This window comes from Protopterus annectens, chromosome 15.part0 (assembly GCF_019279795.1).
Source record: "Protopterus annectens isolate FY-2018-M chromosome 15.part0, PAN1.0, whole genome shotgun sequence".
NCBI classification, from domain to species: domain Eukaryota; kingdom Metazoa; phylum Chordata; order Ceratodontiformes; family Protopteridae; genus Protopterus; species Protopterus annectens.
Window position 1 is genome coordinate 518,224,032 of NC_056749.1, and position 15,001 is coordinate 518,239,032.

Sequence of the window (15,001 nt, forward strand, 5' to 3'; positions counted from 1 at the left end):
TCCTAGACATCCAAGACATTCGTATGTAACTACCCAATATCTTTCATTCTCACTCTGTGTATGTATGTATGTATGTACACACACACACACACACACACACACACACACACACACACACACACACACACACACACACACACACACAAAACCATAACAAGTAAGCATATGTAAGTGCACAAACACACATGCAAAATAATAATATTTTACCATAAGTGTCATAATTTAACCTAAACAATTCCAAGTTTCCTATCAGATGCTACCTGGAATTGATTGTTAGATTATATATATATATATATATATATATATATATATATATATATATATAGATATAGATATACATACATAGATATAAACAGAGAGAGACATGTATATATATATATACACACACACACACAGTTATAGTTATAGTTATAGTTATGAGTAGACGGGAGATGGTCTGGATCATTTGCATGCTAACAGCAGTCCCCAGCAAAATGTGCAATATGTGGCTTTTGGAACATTAAGTGTATTTATTACCAGTACCAACTTTCATCAGTTGAGGTTACTGGACAACAGACAAAAATGTTTAATTTAGGTATAAAAAAAGCTGCTCAGTGCAAAGGCTGCCCAGAAATTAATGCTACAAATATGCATACACTTTGGGATATCACCAGCTCAGTCAGTTTGACTGGCATTTCACATTCTAATAGCAAGATGTGGTGGGGTATTACTATGCAACTTTCAACAGCTAACTTGATTTCAGTACAATTTAATCAAATTCACACTTTGCCACTGTAATAATGTAATGTATCACTTGACACTGTAATGGTAATGCATCACTGCAGTTTGCAGTAGTCACCAATCTTTCTGTAGATATAGTCTGGAAAGTGCTGTTTGTAATTTGTGAATAATGTACCCAGATTGGCTGATGTTAGTGTTTGTATGCAAATAATCCAAGAGGTTAATATGTAGGGATAGGATTTTTAGAAGGGCATTAAATCCTGTTAATTAAATCTATGACTTTTTTCATACATGAAGCTTATATGCCAAAGTGGTAATGGGGAATCCCAATAATGACTGATGTGCAACAGCTGGGAATCACACATTTCGTGTAACTGTAGTCCTTTCTTATGTGACTGCCCATTCTTATGCTAAAGCAATTTTCAAGGCAAGCCTATATTTATCTATTAAAAGGATACTTTTTTCCTATGGAAATACTTTTGAAAAGTTTTGTAAAATACTCATTTTGTAGCATTATCATTATTTCACATTAGGTGTAGCCCAGTTCTAGATACCACTGCTGTCATCCTAAACTCCTCTAGCCAGAACGTGCCTTCTCTATCTTGTGCTATCATTCTACTATGATGCATGTCCCCATCCCCATGATGTAGGAGGAGGAGGAGATAAATACCAGAAACAACATGAGATTCACAGGGGCCACTCCTACTGATTCTAGTTCTATTTGGTTAGACAAGAGCAATGCACCCAAGTGTGAGGCTGGCTTAATGGTTAAGGTGCTTACCTTAGAAACACAGGGTGCAGGGTTTAATTCTGACATGGGGTAACTGGCTAGGCTTAAAATTGCCCATAAGAGCAGTTAGCCTAGTACTAACCTATGAACCTATAAGTGGAATAACAATCATATATGCATATATAAGGATTCTCCTAGGTTTCAACCACAGAGGCAGGCAGTACAAGAATGCAGTTACTCATGGTTTCTGTCTGGGAGGTAAAATTCACTTACTCAAAACCTTTTCCATCCCACAAGGGTGAGAGATCAGGACATTAGCATGAACATCTCATCCCTTCCTGCTGGGGTCCATTTGCTGCAGATGCTAATTAATCCCCAGTCCATGGGAGTACAATATTTAGCAGCAGCAGGCTTTTACATCATCCCAGCCTTATTTCCTTCTACATCTTGGCCACATTCCAATAAAACTGATGCACATGCAGTTTGTAGGCTTGATAGTACAGTGATTACAGACCCCATTAAGTTAGTTAGCTTTCTATCTTGGCATTATGTATGCTTTTAGTAACCTTGTAATTAGTTATCCATTAATAAAGGATATGCACACTGTCTGATCCTAGGTAAAAAACTTCATATATCTTATCTCACGTCTGTTAGTGACAGCCTAGCTGTAGTCTGAACATATCCTCTAAAATGTGATAACTAATGCCTAAGTTAATGGTGTCAGACACTTACATCTTGGTGTGCAAAAGCTGATTTGACACAGAGATCAAAGAAGCATTATTTTGTGTTAATATTTGACTTTTTCATATTTCATTGCTGCTTTTCAGTTCTGGACAGCATTTAGGGAGATTGAAGTCAAGTTCAGTGAACCATTAGGACATGGGATGCAGAAAGACTTATTTAGAAAAAAAGATATTTTGGTTTAGAGCATCACATATGCAGTCTGAAGTGTTGCATATGCAATCATTTAACACCGTTTAGCAAAGTGGAAAAATGCAAATGACATCATTGATTTGCATACTTTATTCTGACACATTTCTGCTAATTTGCCTTTCAAGGAAATTGAAGTATAACAGTTCTACAACGTAGAAACAGTTGTAAAAATATATATCATCCTTCAATAAAGGTGGCATTAATGAATTATGTGAAGCTAAAGCATGGTGGGATTTATAAACTTTATTAAATCATAAAATATGTGGCATTATGGATAATTGTACTTAAAATGTATTAAAAATATGAGTTTCAAAATCCTAAAAATGTGAATTTCAAAGTCCTTGTCATTGGAAAGGATTCCTGCACTAGCAATTAAGCATAGGGTTAAACATGATTTTAAGACCTTTTTGTTATTGAAATACCATGGTATGCCTACCCCCAGGCAAACTATACAGCCCATTCACAGATACATTAGCTAACCTTTCTTCATCTTAATTTATAAAGTGAAATCTGAGATTGAAGCAAACTGCATGCACCCTGCTGAAACAAGCTGTGCATTGCTCCATTTCATTAAGCACTGCTGTAGCTGCGTTAACACGATTACAGAATCCAACATATACATTTGGAAGTCAGACTCACTAAGCCTGGTCGGAGCTACACAGATTAAAATGTTTAGATCTTTAGTTTAAACACATTACTGTAGCCTTAATTTTAACATCGTTTTTATTTTTTTCGGAATATTTTATTGAATATATGAACTAAACAAAAATATTGTTTGGAATATGTTGAATGCATTTATGATAACCATAACTTAAAATTTGTTTACTACTAACTACTAAGCCAGCAGGACTAAAAATCTAAACCTATCTAACTATATACACTTTACGTAAGGTATGCTGGTTGCTGTAATTACTTCTCTAAGATAACAATATTAATAAAATGTTTTGACTAAGACTATTGGCTTTATTGCATTATATTATTCCAACAATAAAGATTGAACCAGAATATGTAGCTTACAACATCATGTTTGATATTAATTTTGATTGTTTCCATTTCATATTCATAAACAGCGGTGCTTGCATTTAAAATCTCAGATAGCACAGATAAAATAAATTTTTGTCCTAATTTCTGGTAAACAGTTTTCCTTGCAGTAGCTAAAAAGTACCAAAGGAGGAGATATTGATCCTTTTAATATTGCAGGCAGGAGTACTGGACTTTTAAATAAATAAAATAAAGTACTTAGGAAAACATAAAACTTATCCCAAAATGTGTAAAATTATAAGTCATATAACATATGTTGCAAACTTGCAAATCAGAGTTAACTGTCATATGACATCTACAGAAATAATAATAGTCTTTATGACATACGTTCACAACTTTTTTTTTTTAACTGGTTAAGCCCAGTGCACGCAAGTGTCACACCTTCTGCATAATGTACAGCAGTTAGTCCTCCACTTCTGGGAAACAAAACATGCACTCAAGTATGCATGTGCAAAGTAAAACACTACAGTATACAAAAAAAAAATAAAGCTTACATTGCATTACAGGTATATTCTGCTGCAAATGATAAGAGAATACAATGCATAAATAAAGGCACATACAATGAAAATGAGTATAGATAACACCGTTGTAATGTCAGCAAATGGGGGAATCAGAAGAAGCTGAAATTTGAGATAGAAGGGAACATAGTAGGAAAGGTTAACAGCTTTAAGTACTTGGGAAGGGTTGTTAGGTAGAAAGCAAGTCTAGATAAAGAGATCAAAGTTAGAATCAGATTGGTTTCAGCCAACTGGCACAGCGTGGCAGGGGTAGTGTGCGAAAGAACACCAACAAAACTGGAAAGTAAGGAGTGCAAAACAGTAGTGTGACCTGTACTACTGTATAGTACATAAACCAGGCCAGTAAAGGCATAGCAGTTGAGCAAGCTAGAGGTGATGGAGATGAAGTACCTGGGATAGGTGACAGAATGCTCACTGTGGGAAAATGAAGAAATTAGGGCATTAGAGCAGAAGCCCAAACCACTCCAATTGCAGAGAAGGTCAAAGAGAACCGATTACAGCTGTTTGGTCACACCTGCAGGCAAGCAGAAGACAATTTGTTGAAAAAGAATTGAGACAGGGTAGTAAGAAGCCAAGAGGAAAACATGAGGGCAAAGAAATGGATGAATTGTATAAGAGAAGGCTGCAACAGATAGACATAACTATCAGAGAAAGTAGAGGATTAGCATTAAATCAAGACAAATGACAGTTGACGTGACAACTCAAGCCAATGTAGAAAATGGGGTGGCATTGCTTCAGATTTCTGTACTAAAGCCCGAATTACTCAGTAGAATGGTTATGTAAGTGCCATCAACCTGCATCTCAGGAAGCTCTTTGGAGGCATTCACCATCCAAAGAGGGCCATTTAGCAGGTGCTACATAAATATCATGTTCAGTAACAATACCAAAATCCTGCTCTGTTAGACACACCATGCTGGAACCCTGTATTACAGTGTACTTGAAGTAGACAAGAACACTCACTATAGTTCTTATTTTGAGCAAAATAGTAGCCCCACATACATGGACTCAAACATGTCACACAATGTAGCACTGCAATATGACACCCTTGTATATCATTAACACTTGCTCTTGGTGCTAGGAGTACATATAATGCTGTGCTGCAGTGCTATTGGTAGACTCATACCACTTGAATTATCATACTGGTCACATACTTCATAGTCACTGTGACATGTATGACTACTGCCACCATATTTGGATAGTGCAATGTGCTACATCAGTAATTTGCAGATAGTGGTTGTTACTAGTTTCATCAATGTAGCAGCCCCAGTCAGTGTGATATAAAGCATTGGTGTGATTTTGTGCAACATCGCTCTATCATATTACTGTGGAATAGAAAAAGTTCAGTACATATTCCGCAGAAGCCCTTAGGATTAGTTATTTGTCTAAGTAAGAGGTATAATTAACTATTACAGATCTTGGATAGGCCTCAGATTTACAGGTGGTTTCAAGGTTACATTTCCATTTTATACGTGAGACCTTTCTTCATATTTAAGATTTTTGCTAACGAAATCATATTGGGCTAGATTCCAAAAGAGTTGCTGTCAGTTTAAGTCTGGCGTGATTCCAAAAGACCTGTTGTTAGTGTAAATGACTTACTTCGGTTTAAGGTCTATCTCTAAATAGGCTTGCTACATGGACCAGTTCCCCTGCTCTCAGTGTAAGTGGTCACTTGCACTGAAAGCAAATGTTTTTGGAATAACGACATTCCATTTCTTCTGGTCCAGCATATATTCTCATATTTTTCTTTTCTCTCTGTTCTCAAAGTCTTCCAGTGCATCTAGCATTCAGATATTTTATGTTGGCATACATTTATTCTTTATTTCATATTCATTTAAGCTTTCCCCAATATCAGATGCATCTCTTGCTTGGATTCCTTCTTTCTGATCTGCTGCTTTTAATGCTTCATTTTGATTCTTGCAGTTTTCTTTTACTGAGTTTGTATTATGAATTTATATTAGTTTTCAAGGACATTTCTTGTATTGCAAATCATTACCTTCTGCAGGCTTTTCCTTATAAAGATTTTATGTTAAGAAATTTTAGAATTACTCATCTTAATACTGATCCAAGTATATTGTTTAAAGGGAATATTTCAGATTTGAATGAATAGTTAATGAAAATTGACAATACTGTGTCTCCTTTGTTACCCTGACACTTTAATTCTTTGCAACCGATTTTTTTCTTGTGCTGCAGATTATTTGTCAACCATCTTGGATGGAATTTTATATTATTTTAGCATTCTGCAAGTTCCTGTTATCTGAGTCAGTTTTGAAATACCCTTATAGAGATGGCAACTCAATGAGGTTTTGACTTCAGTGGTATCTGTAAGTAGCAAGCATGCTTCCTTTTCATGTTTTGTATCAATCTACTATAGGTCCAAGGGCCTTATTTTTTTATAAAAATATTGGCTGCTGATTTGCTCACTTAACAGTGCAGCTTCTAGTGAAGATTTCCTTGAGTCACTTTCAGTGATTTACCTTCAGTGCATCACCGAAGGCTATTACTATTTTAAGCCACAAATGGCATAGATCATGATGTTTTTTGAAGGAAAGTTAGATAAACCTACTTACATTTGCCTTAACAGTTGTCTTTGTTGTCCATTGCTTGCTGATAGCTTTCATTTATTACATTTTGACTAATGACTCAAGTACCTGCTAAATGCATTTTCCTTACATTCTGTTGGTCTTACTTGTTTAAATAGTGCATTTGTACACATGGTACAGAGGAAGCTATATAGTAAGCTGTACTTACATTTGTCACTACGGAAAAAAAGAAGTGTAACTATTGGAGAATGGAAATATTTATGACTGTTTATCTCATTATTTACTTCTGCCTAGCCACAGTTAACTTTGGTAAATTGAATAATTAGTATGAAGCAGTAATAATGACATTTTGGTCTGCAGTTTGTGCTGCCTACATTTTCTTTATTCAAAGTCAATAGGAATTAGGTATAGAAAGTGACCTTCATTTTACACCCAAACGCAGGCATTAGATCTTTAAGCAATCAATATCAATTTTTTAATGAACTTTGGTTGATGGTTCCCCAAATGTTTCAAAAGGATATAAAGAGTCAAATAGGTTGGCGCATGGCAATTATTTCTTGGTTGTCTGCACAAATCACTTTTGCAGTCATTTGCCCAATGGAAAATTACTTTGCTGCATCATGAGCTGGAGGATGAGAACGCAGTTACTTCATTATTTATTTTTATCAAATACTTATTCACTTCTGCTTGTCAGTAGTGTTAAGTCCTTTTAAAATAGGTTTATAGGTAAATACTGGGCTACTGAACACCAAGGTCTTTATAAGCCTAACCACGAAACCCAACCCAGTTGCGTCCCCTTGTATCTTGGGTGTGTATTAGGAGGAGTATGTTAGTTAGGGGGGTAGCCAAGGGTTTTGTGTGGGGGGGGATATTAGACAGGGAAAATTTACTTACTGTAGACCAGGGAATGTTTTGCTTACTGCCAGTCTCTGTTCATCAGAGACATGGGGGCCACACTGGGGGTAAATTTATGGTTTCCCGTCCAATGGTCAAGGTTATATCTGAATAGGGTCAGGGATGAACTCTACTTCACATGGATGGGGAAAGTATTCTATAGCTCAGGAATCCTTTGAGACAAATATCAGTGCCTCGAGCATGTCCGATTTATATTGCAGGTAAAGTTTAAATCCTTGGATCTAGTGCTTATGATGCAGTTTATTTTGCAGATGTGCAAAGGATCCATCAATTTTGGATCTGTAGATGCCTTGTATGCCAGTCACAGTTCACCTGTCACTAACCTGTTGGAGAATGAATATAGAGATAGGGCCTTAAAGTGATATGTGTAGGACAGTGTGTTAATACCATGTATTCTCCTGGCGAAGAACCTCTGTGGGCATTCCACCTGTTGTAAGTGTCTGGTCAGGTACATGCTGAAGGGGTCATGTATTGCTAAAGGCCAAGTAAAGTGGTACTATTACTTTCTTGGACCCAGATGCCATAGCCTTACTTGTAAATTCAGTGATATAATTTTATCTAAAAAATAATTTTATTACAATTTTAGCTAATGTTTGTTGAAGGTCAGATTAGTCTCTACATATGTTCTCAGATCATTAACTACCAGGTCAACCCATAAGAGTGTTTTACTGATAGAGTAATTAGCTTGGGTGAACATTTTTCCAAAGGATACTATAATGCTCTTTTTGGCACTGAGTTTTAAACTGAGCTTTGGCATCATTTATTTGTCTGTGTTGGACCCACGTGCAGGATGTTATGGGGGGATTCTATGACAACTCCCAATTTATAGTCATCTGCAAACCTGGTGAGCCAGAGGCCCTTGACAATATCTTTGACATCTGAGAAGTAGATGTCAGGCAGGAGTGGGCCCAGTACAGAACCCTGAGGTTAGCAGTCTCTAGGTTCATAGGTGTGTACTAGGCTAATGGCCTTGGAGCGTTTACAATCCTAGCCAAAAATAATTGCCTAGGCACCATGCCACCCAATGTTAGTTCACAGTGCCCCTATCCAGTAGGGCAACTGGAGTGGTCCCTGGGGTGAACTTTCTGTTACCCATTCACTCGTCAATATTTCTCTTGAAGAGGGCTAGTGAGGTGCTCTGCTTGACATGAATGGGTAGCTTATTCCAAAGTATGTGCAGTCTTTGGGAGATGAACCTGTCCCTCCAGCATGATCTGTTATTTGTGGTAACGAGTTTATCTCTGCAGCATGTGGTGCCAGGGGATTGGGATTTCTTTAGGTGTAGCATTTCAAGTACGGCTGTGTCAGACATGGCTTTATAAGTCAAGCAGAGATCACCTCTAAGTAGACGATAAGAGACTGAGAACAGCTAAAGTTTCTTGAGTCTTGTCCATGTAGGACATGTGTTTAAGGCCTAGGATCCTTTTTGTGAGGTACTTTTGTGGTCTCTCCAGCTGTTGTAGGTGTCCGGTCAGGTACATGACAAATGGAGCATTATATTTGATAACTGATCTAATGAGGGATGAGTAGAGAGGGATGATGACCTCTTTCTTCCTGGATGTGAAACCTTTGGTTATAAGATGTGCCACGTAGAAGGACTTTCTGACCACAGTGTTTGAAGGTGAGGTGGCTGTCGACCTGGGTGCCCAGATCTCTAATGGCCCCTTCAGTGGGCTCTCATCAATATGGTAATTCGTGGAAACTCAGTTTTTTCCAAAGGGGATGATAAAGCATTTTTAGCATTAAGCTTCAGGCCATGGTTTTGACACCAGTCATTGGTCTCAGAGAGGACTTCTGTAGGATGTCTGCATCTTTTGGGGAGTTGATAATGACACCTAGCTTGCAGTTATCAGCGAACTTGGTCAGCCAGAGTCCTTCTGTGTTGGCCTGAACTTCTGACAAGTAGATGCAAAACAGGAGAGGGCCCATGATTTAGCCCTGTGGGACTCCACTCATGACTGGTCAACAGTCTGACTTGGAATCCGCAACTTTCACTCTGTGGGTCCTGTCTGTGAGCCAATTTACAACCCACCTAGAGATGTAAGGATTGATGCCTAGTTTGGTGAGTTTATCAATGATACCTGAGTGGGGAATGGTATCAAAGGCCTTGGCCAGGTCAAGGTAGGCTGTATGCACTGCCTTACCCTCATCCACAGCCTTGATGACTGCCTTGAGGAAGTCAACCAGGTTCAACAGGCAGGATCTCCCTAGACAAAGCCAAACTGTGTGGGGTCAAGAGTTTGGAGATTGCCTATATCTTTGTTAAGCAGGTCCATGATGATGCGCTCCATAGCTTTGCATACCAGACACATCAGGCTAATGGGGCGATACTTCTAGGGGTCTATATTTGCTCCTCCTTTATGGAGCAGGATGACGGTAGCAGTGTGGCATTCTTTATGGACATAGCCTAAGGTAAGGCTGTGATTGAACAGGGCACACAGATGTGGTGCCAGTTCATTTTGTAGCTCATGTAGGATGCAGCCAGGGATATTATCAGGTCCCATAGACCCTGTATTCTTGACTTTAGAAATTCAGATTTTACCTGTGGTGCAGAAATGGTGGCTATATATGTTGGCTCAGTATTGGAGGTGCCATTGTGCAATAACCCATAGCAAGTCTGGGTGTTGGCTTGGAGGTTTTTGATATAGGTATAGAAGGCTTTGTGGTTGTTTTTGGTGTCAGCTGCAATTCTGCCTTCATAGTTGGCTTTAGAGGATTTGATAAGGGATCTCAGCTTTCATTGAGACTGATAAGGGAGGTTTTCCAGTCTTGTGACTTAATTTTTTTCTGCAACAGTTTCTTCCTTCTGTTGTAGAGTTTATGGATGGCTGGGGACTACCAGATTTGCTTTGTTTTTTGGAGGAGAGCGTCTTAGTTTTATTTGGTATGGCAAGGTCCATGCATTTGTGTATATGCTCGTACAGCGCATTGGTGTATGATTTGGCAGTCATGCAGCTCTTTTCATTGGCATGGGTGCCGAGAAGTTAGCCACCTCTGTTTTCAGGAGCCCAAAGTTGGCTTTAGAGAAGTTTTTCAGGGTGGTCACCTTAGGCGGGGGTGTAGGTGACATGGAGATTTCCATGGTGATCAGTTTGTGGTTGGATTTAACCAGGGAGGAATTGACTACAGGTGTGGAGCAATAGTCTCCAATGTTGAAGTTAACCAGGTCAAAGATGTTGCTTCCTCTAGTGGGGGTCAGAATGAGCTGGTCCAGGGAATTGGAACTGATAAATTCCAGAAAGCGTTGGACCTGTACAATGGTACTTGAATAGTTTTCCCAGTTGATGGAAGAGTAGTTGATGTCACCCTGTATGAAAGTATTGTGTTGGACCTTGATAGATTCCAGGGTGCTTAGGATCTTGGAGTGGTCGTACCAAACCTGACAGCTTGCATCTTGTACGTGAGTGAGCTGGCAATCCAGTGAGTTATGTAGAGATTTATGCCTTGTCTGATAAGTCTGTCAACAATACCTGAATGGGATATCATATTGAATGTCTTAGCCAGGCTAAGGTAGGTGGTATGCACAATTTTCTTCTCACGCATTGCCATGGTCACACTCTCAAAGAAGTCTACCAGGTTAAGCATGCAAGACCTTCCCTTGAAAAGGCTATGCTGGGATGAGTCTAGTGTCTGCAGGTTGCCAGTATCCTTGCTGATTATTTCCATGATAATTAATTCCATGGCTTTGCATGTTAGACTTGTCAGACTGATCGGTCTGTAGTTTCTGCGATCAGTTGATGGATAACAGTTGCAGTCCTCCATTCCCTTAATATATAACCTGTTTTGAGGCTGTAACTGAAGAGCGCCTCAAGTGGTCCTGATATGCCATGCTTTAAACTATTTAGGGAGCAGCCTAAACTATTGTTAGAGCCCATTAAGGCAGTGTATTTGGCCTTGCCAAATGCCACCAGAACCTGCTCCCCGCTGATAGTTTGGGTGGCATGCTAGAAGGAATTTCATCGGGGGTAGAAGGGGGGAATAGGGGGAGGAGAAGCTAGAGCTGAATTTATCAGCTAACAGATTTACTGCCACCATGCTCAGTTAAGGTGGTGCCATTTACCACCAGGTCAGCACATTCCTGTGTATTACCTTTAATTTATTTATTTAACATTTGTTTACTGGGAAATTCCGACTTGGAACAAAGCCAATTTTCAGTGAATGCCTGGGGAGAAATGGTCCAAACGCATGTCTTTGAAGGCTTCAGACATAGCTGAAGAAGGTCTTGTGATTATCGTTAGCCTGAGAGGCTATCCTAACCTCATAATAGTTCTTGTTGGACTTAATTAGTCCTCTTAGTTTCTTGTTTAGTTTAATCAGTGATCTCTTGTCCTTAAGAAAGTTATTCTTTTTCATTTTTGCCATGACTCTTTTTTTCCTTTTGTTACATACCATTAAGGTTAGGATTGCACCAGTGTGGTTTATTTTTGGTGTTTGTTATGGACTTACTTGCGGTAGGTACAGCAGCCTCTATGTAGCTGTTTACACATTTGTACAGGGTTTGTGTGAATAATTCTGCATAGGTTGCTGTGATATCAGGGTTTGGGGGGCACTGAATTTTGGAAAACTGTCACTCATTAGGATAATGTTTGCTTTAAAATAGTTCTTAACTTTTGCAGGTTTAGTTTGGTTTTCTGAACTGATTTTAATTTTGAATGACACAGCTTTGTGATCCAACTTCATCAGTGAGGATGTGACACATGGAAGAATGCAGCACTCTCCCATGTTGGTGATTACTAGGTCCAGGATCTTTCAATTTTTGGTTGGAGGGCACACTAGCTGGTCCAGGGTATTTGCATTAATAAAATCCAGGAAACATTCTGCCTGTGAGTCTGAGGCAGTGTGGGTTTCACAGTCTATAAGAGGGTAAGTAATGTCACCCAGTAATAAGGTATTTGGTTGGATGGTGAGTTCCTTCTTTACGTCTTGGTATGAGTTATGAGCTCATTGGAGCATATATGGTGACCTATAGCTTGCTCGGATATGGTAAGGGACTTTAAATATGGTGTCTTGCATGTAGTTGAACTCTAGGATATCATCCTTCTTAACCAACATGGGGATACAGTTCCTGCTTATGTAGCTTGAGACACCTCAAACCCTCCACCTTTAGCCACTGTCAGTGCCACTGTTGGTCTAAATGTTTGCAAGGCACTGTAACTTTCCACTGCTGGAGTGCATTCTGCAGCTTTAACCAAGTCTCAGTAAGGCTGTAGATGTCTATATTCTGCAGAGGGAGTGCGTTCCGCAGCTTTAACCAAGTCTCAGTAAGGCTGCAGATGTCTATATTCTGCAGAGGGAGTGCGTTCTGCAGCTTTAACCAAGTCTCAGTAAGGCTGCAGATGTCTATATTCTGCAGAGTGAGGAGAGCTTGTAAGGTGTGGAGTTTCTTATTGGGGTTCTTATAGTTGCACAGTAACACCTTTAAGGTTGCTTTGAGGGGTTTTTTTTTTTTTTTTGCTATGTTGGAAAGCTTGTTATTTTGACATTGTCTAAAAAGCTTGAAGGGATGGATGAGGCTTTAGCCAATATTTAAAAGCTCACCAGGTGAGAGGTACAGACCATCCTTGACTAAGTAATGTAGTCTGTTTACCATGTCCTTCCATGCTGACAGATATTTAATCCCCCTGGAATGACACAACTTAATCCAATTGTTAAAATGAATAATTTTTGTTCATATGTGGCATTGTCATCAGTTTCTATCTTTTCAGATAAATAACTTTCATTCATCGAATGCAGTGATTTTCTACTTTTGTTAAGCGATGGAAATAAAGTTTTTAGTGTTTAGCTAATTATCAACTGTACTTGGCTTTCTAAATACTAAAAGGGCATTTCTTGTCAGGAGGAGTATAGAATTAGTTACATATTTGCATATTAAGTAGCAAGTTCACAGGTTTAGTACAACTTTTGGACATGCTGACAAGGTATATCCTGATGAGTAACAAACAAAACCTGATGAAGAACATCTATTTGGGGTACATCTCCTCAGGTTTATCATTCACTAGTAGTGTTTCCACGGTTTCAAGAGAGACCACAATTATTCCAATAAGGGCTGTCACCCTGCTGAGGGTTTTTCTCTTTGCCTAACAGTGCGTGATCATGGAGTTATTATAGCTAAGTACAGGGAATCTGTGTTTCTACAGCTGTTTGACCAGTCGTGACAAAAAATGTGGTTTTATCATGGAGTTCAGCCACCACAGAGAAATCTTTTTGACACATTAGTGAAATTAATAAAAATATATTTATTTTATCTTTGTTGACCGGACAAGTCCAACTGGGAAAAATAACCTTTTTCAGTAGAGGTCCAGGGATAAAAACTCCAGTATTAACATACATAGACAATACACAATATATTTTCATTTTCCACATTGTATATAGTACTTTCATCTCAGTTACAAAAACATTTCTAGATACAAACATTGCTGCATACATAATTAAGTGTAACAGATGATTAATGCTAACCTTGCATCATTCAATTTGTGACTATAAGAAGAGGAGAAAAAATAAGAGATTACCTGTGCATTTGTACAGGTTGTAGCAGACAGAAATGCAAAGAAAACAAGAGAAGACAAAGGCTGACATTTGGGGTGAAATTAGTATATAGTGGTATGATGAGGGAGAACAAGGATTAAGTAGGGGTAGGTAGTGAAGAAATATAATCAGTTAAATGTTTACGTTAGTAGATATGCAGAAAATACAGAGCAGCTATTGTTTTGCCATAGATATTGCAGCTTATATTTTCTTCTGGATTGGAAAATTATCTGGGTGTAGAGCAGAGCAAAGTGCCTTGCAGAAGTTGTTTTAGGAGACTTTTAAAGCATTTGTTGTTTTCTGTAAGATCATCACTAGTTGGATGGAGTTCCACAGTTCTGAGACACAATGAGAATACAGAAAGAGTTTCAGGCAGCCTTTTTCAAGTTACTTACAAGCAGGAGATATCTGTTATTGGAACAGTGTTCTGATGTTGCTGTATGGTAGTTTAATGCTTTTTAGAGAGGGGCAGCTATCTGGCTTGTAGATAAGTTTGTGGGCGATTGACAGTAGGTTAGTTTATTTAGGAGTTCTAGACAGTATAGCTCCTTTAGGGCTGTGCAGTGGTGGGTTTTATTGGATGAATATGTGGCAAATCTTGCTATTTTATTATAGCACGCATCACATTTGGACTTGAAGGTATTGCTGTGATTAGTGAAGATAGGAGATCCATACAACAGAGATGAGAGTAGGTAGGTTGTTGCTATGGATTTTCATGTGGACATTGTAAGGTATGGATTTGCTTTTTAAAGGAAGGCTAGTTTTTTGTGTGTGTTTTTCATAGTTTGAAGAGTATGTTGGTTATATATGAGTTTATCTGAGTACTCCAAATAATTTGGCTTCTGTCATGGTTTTAGTTTTTGTATTGCCAGATGAGACAATATGAAAATTGTGTTTTTGAGTATTGAATTGTTTTGGTAAAGTTTAATCTTTTTTGCATTTAGGAGTAGGTCTGCAGTGCCTAGCCCATATTCGACAGATGAGAAAGACTTGTGTGATTTTTCTGGAGGATTTGTAGTGTTGTGGGCAGAGAGGATGAGGGTTGCATCATCTGCATACTGAACTGTATTTGTTTTTTA